This window comes from Balaenoptera ricei, chromosome 8 (assembly GCF_028023285.1).
Source record: "Balaenoptera ricei isolate mBalRic1 chromosome 8, mBalRic1.hap2, whole genome shotgun sequence".
NCBI classification, from domain to species: Eukaryota; Metazoa; Chordata; class Mammalia; order Artiodactyla; family Balaenopteridae; genus Balaenoptera; species Balaenoptera ricei.
In genome coordinates, this window is record NC_082646.1 from 20,883,465 (window position 1) to 20,890,208 (window position 6,744).

General features: G+C 39.8%; 1 pseudogene; it reads left to right on the top strand.

Moving 5' to 3' along the window:
• The first annotated feature begins 741 nt into the window (after positions 1-741).
• LOC132369656 (elongation factor 1-alpha 1-like) lies at positions 742-2,143 on the top strand (annotated as a pseudogene).
• Positions 2,144-6,744: the final 4,601 nt, after the last annotated feature.

A 6,744-nucleotide genomic window follows, 5' to 3' on the forward strand; every position in this document is an offset into this window, starting at 1 on the left:
GAAAGAGATGGGCCTAATATTTATCAAGCATCTCTACCTAGGCTAAAATATTTAATCCTTTCAGAACCATCTGAGGCATAGGTGTTATTATTACTACTTTTTAATTATTATAGATGAAGAAACCAAGGCTTAGGAATTTAAGTAGCTCACTGAAGGTCACACAGCCAGAGCGTGGCAAGAGCAGTATGCAAACATAGGTATATTTTATGTGTATATTCCTGATTTCAAATTCTGTGCTCCTTCCTAAGGCATCTTAGTTACCATTGGAGCCATTTTACAGATAAGAGAACCAATAATTAATTTCTTCTATTCTTTGACAGGTAAGAAAACTGCAGCTCAGAGTAATTAAGCATCTTCCCAAAGTCACATAATTACTTAATGCCACAGAATTCAAACCTACTTTTTCACAACAGATTTGCCACCAGATCACAAGTATCACAACTAAATCTAAGCCAAAGTGGGAAAGAAAATGATTCATATCAATATTGTTGTCACCAGACACATAGATTAGAGCAAGTCTACCACCACTGGCCATCTGGTCTACAAATGTGGTGGGATCAACAAAAGAATCAAAGAAAAATTTGAGAATGAGGCTGCTGATATGAGAAAGGACTCCTTCAAGTATGCCTGGGTATTGGACAAACTGAAAGCTGAACATGGGCTTGGTATCACCACTGATATTCCCCTGTAGAAATTCAAGACCAGCAAGTAGTATCATTGATGCCCCAGGACACAGAGACTACCAAAAACATGCCTATAGGCACACCCTCGGCTGACTGTGCTGCGCTGACTGCTGCTGCTGGTGTTGGTGAAGTTGAAGCAGGGATCTCCAAGAATGGGCAGACCTGTGAGCATGCACTTCTGGCTTACAGACTGTGGGTGAGACAACTAATTGTTGGTGTTAGAATGGGTTCCACTGAGCCACCCGGCAGCCAGAAGAGATACCAGGAAATCATTAAGAAAGTCAGCACCTACATTAAGAAAATTGGCTACAACCCCAACACAGTGTCATTTGTGCCAGTTTCTGGTTGGATTGGTGACAACATGCTGCAGCCAAGTACAAACATGCTTTGACTCAAAGGATGGAAAGTCAGTCATAAAGATGGCAATGCCAGTGAAACCACAATGCTTGAAGCTCTGGATTGCATCCTGCCACCAAGTATTCCAACTGACAAACCCTTGCGTCTGCTCCTCCAGGGTGTCTAGTGTCTACAAAATTGGTGGTATTGGCACCATCCCTGTGGAGACTGGTGTTCTCAAACCCAACATAATGGTCACCTTTGCTCTAGTCACCGTTACAACTGAAGTCAAGTCTGTTGAAATGCATCCTAAAGCTTTGAGTGAAGCTCTATCTTGGGACAAGGTGGGCCTCAATGTCAATAACATGTCTGTCAGAGATGTTTGTTGTGGCACTGTGGCTGGTGACAGCAAAAATGACCCACCAGGGACTTCCCTGGTGGCACAGTGGTTAAGAATCTACCTGCCAATGCAGGGAACACGTGTTCGATCCCTGATCCGGGAAGATCCCATATGCCGCGGAGCAACTAAGCCCGTGCGCCACAACTACTGAGCCTGCTCTCTAGAGCCCATGAGCCACAACTACTGAGCCCACATGCCACAACTGCTGAAGCCCATGTGCCTAGAGCCCGTGCTCCACAACAAGAGAAGCCACCACAATGAGAAGCCCACGCACTGCAACAAAGAGTAGCCCCCACTCTCCGCAACAAGAGAAAGCCTGCACGCAACGACCAAGACTCAGCGCAGCCAAAACTAAATAAATAAATAAATGACCCACCAATGGAAGCAGCTGGCTTCACAGCTCAGGTGATTATCCTGTACCATCCAGGCCAAATCAGTGCTGGCTATGCACTTGTGCAGGATTGTCAAGTAGCTCATGTTACTTGCAAGTTTGCTGGGCTGAAGAGGAAGGTTGACTGCTATTCTGGGAAGAAGCTGGAAGATGGCTCCCAATTCTGTAAAGCTGGTGATGCTGGCGTGGTTCATATAGTTGCTGGAAAGCCCATGTATTTTGAGAGCTTTTCTGACAATCCTCCTCAGGATCATTTTGCTGTTTGTGACATGAGACAGACGTGTCTTGGGTGTCATCAAAGCAGTGGATGACCCAGAAAGTTCAGAAGGCTAAGTGAATAATATCCCTAATACCTGACACCCAAGTCTTAATCAGTTGTGGAAGAACATTCTCAGGACTGTTTGTTTCTGTTGGCCATTTAAGTTTAACGGTAAAAGACTGGTTAATGATAATGCATCGTAAAACTTTCAGAAAGAAAGGAAAATGTGTTGTGGACCACTTGTTTTTGTGTGTGTATGGCAGTTTTAAGTTATTAGTTTTTAAAATCAGTAATTTTTAATAGAAACAATTTGACCAAAAATCTGTCACAGAATTTTGAGACCCATTAAAATAAAGTTTAATGAGAAACCTGTGTCCTCTTTTGGTCAAGACTGTAAATTCCTATAGTACTACTTAGGTAAAAGATTTAAGTAAGTGTTTCCTATTAACTATTTTTGGTGTTTTATCTGCTGAAACCAAAATTTGATAATTCTGGGTTAACATTTTTTTGTGGGTGGGAATTTTGGTTTTTTTCCCCCTTGTCTAAGAGGAAGAATCATCTATGTTTTTTAGGGACACAGTGAAAAGCTGTGGGAGGGAGTCTGTTGGTTGCAACCCTTCATAGGTTAGGACAGACAAGCAAAAAGTATTTTTGTTTATAGCTAAGCTCTTGTAAGAAGGCCAAATTCATATATCCAGAAAAGATGAAAATTCTAATTTGAAAAGATACATGCACCCCAATGCTCACAGCAGCATTATTTACAATAGCCAAGACATGGAAGGAACCTAAATGCCCACTGACAGATGAATGGATAAAGAAGATGTGGTATATATATATATACAATGGAATATTACTCAGCCATTAAAAAGAACTGAATATTAACATTTGCAGCAACATGGCTGGACATAGAAGTTATCAGACTAAGTGAAGTCAGTCTGGCAAAGACCAATATCATATGATATCACTTATATGTGGAATCTTAAAAAATGATACAAATGAACTTATTTACAAAACAAAAATAGACTCACACACATAGAAAACAAAGTTATGGTTACCAAAGGGAAGGGGGAGGGGGAGGGATAAATTAGGGGTTTGGAATTAACAGATACACATTACAATACATAAAATAGATAAACAACAAGGATTTACTGTATAGGACAGGAAACTGTATTCAATATCTCATAATAACATATAATGGAAAAGAATCTGAAAAAGAATAGATATATGTATGTATACATATAACTGAATCACTTTGTTGTACACCTGAAACAATTGCAACATTGTAAATCAACTATACTTCAGTTTAAAAAAAGGCCAAATTCTGCAATATTAAAGTCCATGTGTTGCACACAAAATTTTGTGTAGTCACATCAACATTGAGTAAATTTTTTGGTATAATCTCAAATTTTAGTTTTGCGGTTATTGGAATGTGCATTCTCAGATTTACAAATATTGAAGTAGTTTAAAGAATCTAAAGTGTAAGGCTTAAATAGTAATAACTGCCCTGCTAGAGTTCATCGTATCTAGATTCTAGGAAAAATAAAGATGCTGGGAGTTGAAGAAAAAAAAAAAAAAAAAAAGAATTCAAACCCAGGACTTTGAATTTCTTCTCCAGGACTCTTTCCATTTTACAGATAATTGTAACATTCTGCTAAGTCCAGTGTTTATCATTTTGTAATGTCATTTGTAACCTTTGTAGAGCATTTATTACTTAATTTAGATGACATCCAGGGTCAACTTGCCTCTTAAAATCTAGACAAGACTGGTCTCCAGCATACCTCATGTTGAAAGTCCAAATCCCTGTCCAAGATTTCTGTGCATCCCTGGGGGGCTTATGTTCTCATAACTACCTCCTGCTTCAGCTGACTTCTTGTTCTCCACTTGGTATCTTGCAGCTTGCTCGTTACTGCATGGGTTTTTCAGCTACCTTTCTTAGTTTTACATACACACACACACAAACAAAATTATGCACACAAAGCCTTTGTGTAGCAGATGTTACAAAAAGTTTAGAGAAATTAAGAAATAGATTGGGTTTGCACTGATGACCCATCACAACTGGAATTAATAGTCATTCTGTTCTAGAGAGTCTTTTGGCTGATTTTCCACGTTGCTCAGCCATTCTCTCCCTTCTGTCCCCTCCTACCACCATCATTTTTTTTTTTTTTTAAATGGAAAGTCATTCTACCCTCCATTTGTTCTGCCCCACATTCTGAATCCTACGGTGGGCCTATTTTTTCATACCCAAATGCTCCAAGGTATTTTCTTCTTTTAAGACCACTTATTCCCAAAAGAAATTGTACTATCAACTATGAAGAAAACAATAGGATTTTTTAAACCACCCATGAACTATACCACATGATCTAAGGGGCACACAGGGAAGAAAATCTGCTCTTAAAGAGTAGCTAATCTAATAGGGAAATAGATACACATAACTCAGAGTTCTCTTGGGCCTCACCAACCTGTGAAAACAACGAGGTCACATGATATTTAACAGTTCAGTCTCCACAACATGCCCACCTCCCCCCCCCGACACCCCCAGCCCCATGTCCTGACAGATATGAGGAAGGCCAATATAACAGAAATTCAGCTAATACAACTATGAAGACTAAATAACGTAAAATTAGAGCGGGGAAAGACAGCTGAAGGCTGAAGAGAGTTACTAAGATGACCATGGGTGAAATGGCCCACCTGAGGTTTAAGACAGCTCTTTCATTTTCTGAACTTGAGTCACCAGGGTTCAATGGTATCAGCTTCTAAAGGTCTGTTTGTTTAATCTATTTTAGTTTTATTCTCCCCCCAACAAAAAAATCTGGGGTTATCTGGGGTTTCCATTTCTGACCAAATGGAAAGTATTAACACTCAAAGCAACTGACAATGGAAATCCGTTTAACTTCATGTTACAATGTTTCTGTTATAAGCAATGAGAAAAACCAGTAAAATCAGTGAAAAGGCAATCTTGCAAAACAAGTTTTAAATAATGCAGCTACCGCAGGTCCTCCATTCCTAAAGTTTTTTATTCATAAACTTCTAGCAGTATCATTTGGTGGCAAAACTTGAACTGAATAGACATGAGACTGTTTGTAGTCCTTATTCATCCCAATTCATGGGAGTAATCCTGTGTTTCCTGAAGAACATGCAAGTGCTTGATTACAGGGTGCCCCTCCAGCCACACTAAGGGAAGTATGTAAGATGTGGAATGCAGAATCTACCTTTCCAAAGTCTAAGACATGCTGAATTCCAGGACCCATGTGGCCCCAAGGGTTGCAGATAAAGGGTTGTACACCTGTGTGTTGACATCTGCTAGAGGAAACTGAGAGCAAAGTGAAGGGAAGTAATGGCAAATGGGGGAAGCTGGTATGGCTCCAGGGGCCCAATTTTCAGAAGGCCTGGTTAGGACATGTGGTCTGTCAAAGGCAGAGAATACTAGACAGAAGACCGTTGTAGACATCTGGAGTCGTACAGAGGCTGTGGTGAGTGAGAATATTTGGGAAACCCTAACAAGTCCTCCAGCCAAAGTCAGACTCGCCTATGGGGACCTGTGGCCCAGCTACTCATCACCACCTACAAAGCAGGGTGTTGAGGGCAGGACAGTAAGATCACAAACATTCTAGTGGAAGTTTCTAAGCTCCTCCTTTTTATTTTAAGAAATCTGATCATTTAAGTTTGGGGTTTATTTCAACGCTCATTTAATTTTCAGAAAAGGGATTATTTTAAAAAGAAGAAAGAGAGAATAGATAAATAAAGACTTACTTACTAAAATAGGTCTTAAACTTGGCAGCACATCAGAATCACTTGGGAAGCTTTTTAAAATATTGATCCCTGAACCCATCCCATACACACTGATAAGGAGGTCCTGAAGTGCTTCCAAGGCACATGGAATTTTCAAAGTGATCCAAGGTAATCTTGTTGTGTAGACAAGGTTGAGAACTACTGCCTTAGGAAATTTTTTTTAATTTTTAAAAAGAGAAAGACTTTTCCCCTATTTCTGTACAAGGAATGAAAGTGCCAAAGATCCAGAAAAGCCCAAACAGGGTGGCGAGTACACTTTGCAGTTCTTGTTTAATCACATGTACTAACCACACAAAGGAAGTTTCATTTCTGCAAAACCTATCAGTTTCTCTTTCATACTTATTGTTTGCAATCCTAGACGTATAACACAATTTTCAGACAATGACTTCATCTTCCCCAACCTTGAGGCCATGGATGTGCCCAACATTTATGTACCATCAAGGATTAAGGGAAGGTCTGCTATATGTCAGAAGGAAAAACAGCTTCCCAGAAATTCCCTTGTGTGTTGGATGGAATGTAGCAGAATCAGTGTCTTGACAGGTACCTAACTTCTTTTCTTTCTTCTGATGGCGTATCTGCATAATACACTCCACATTCTTTATATGCATGCTTAAGCAATTTGGCTTTCTCTCCTTTTTCTCTGAATTACCTCAAAATGAAGAAAATGTTGCAAGCTAGTCTCTCTTATCTGCTTTAAAATATGGCTCCAGAATGCTGTCTCTTTGACTGTATCCTGTGTATCCCCATGACTGTTTAGTTTATTTGTGATAGCTGACAATTCCTCCTCCTCATGTGCTGCTTTGGGGAAATGATCAAGCCAAACAGGATTCATATTCTTCACGTGTTAGCCAACCAAATATATTTTCCAAGCTATTATTTATTTTTC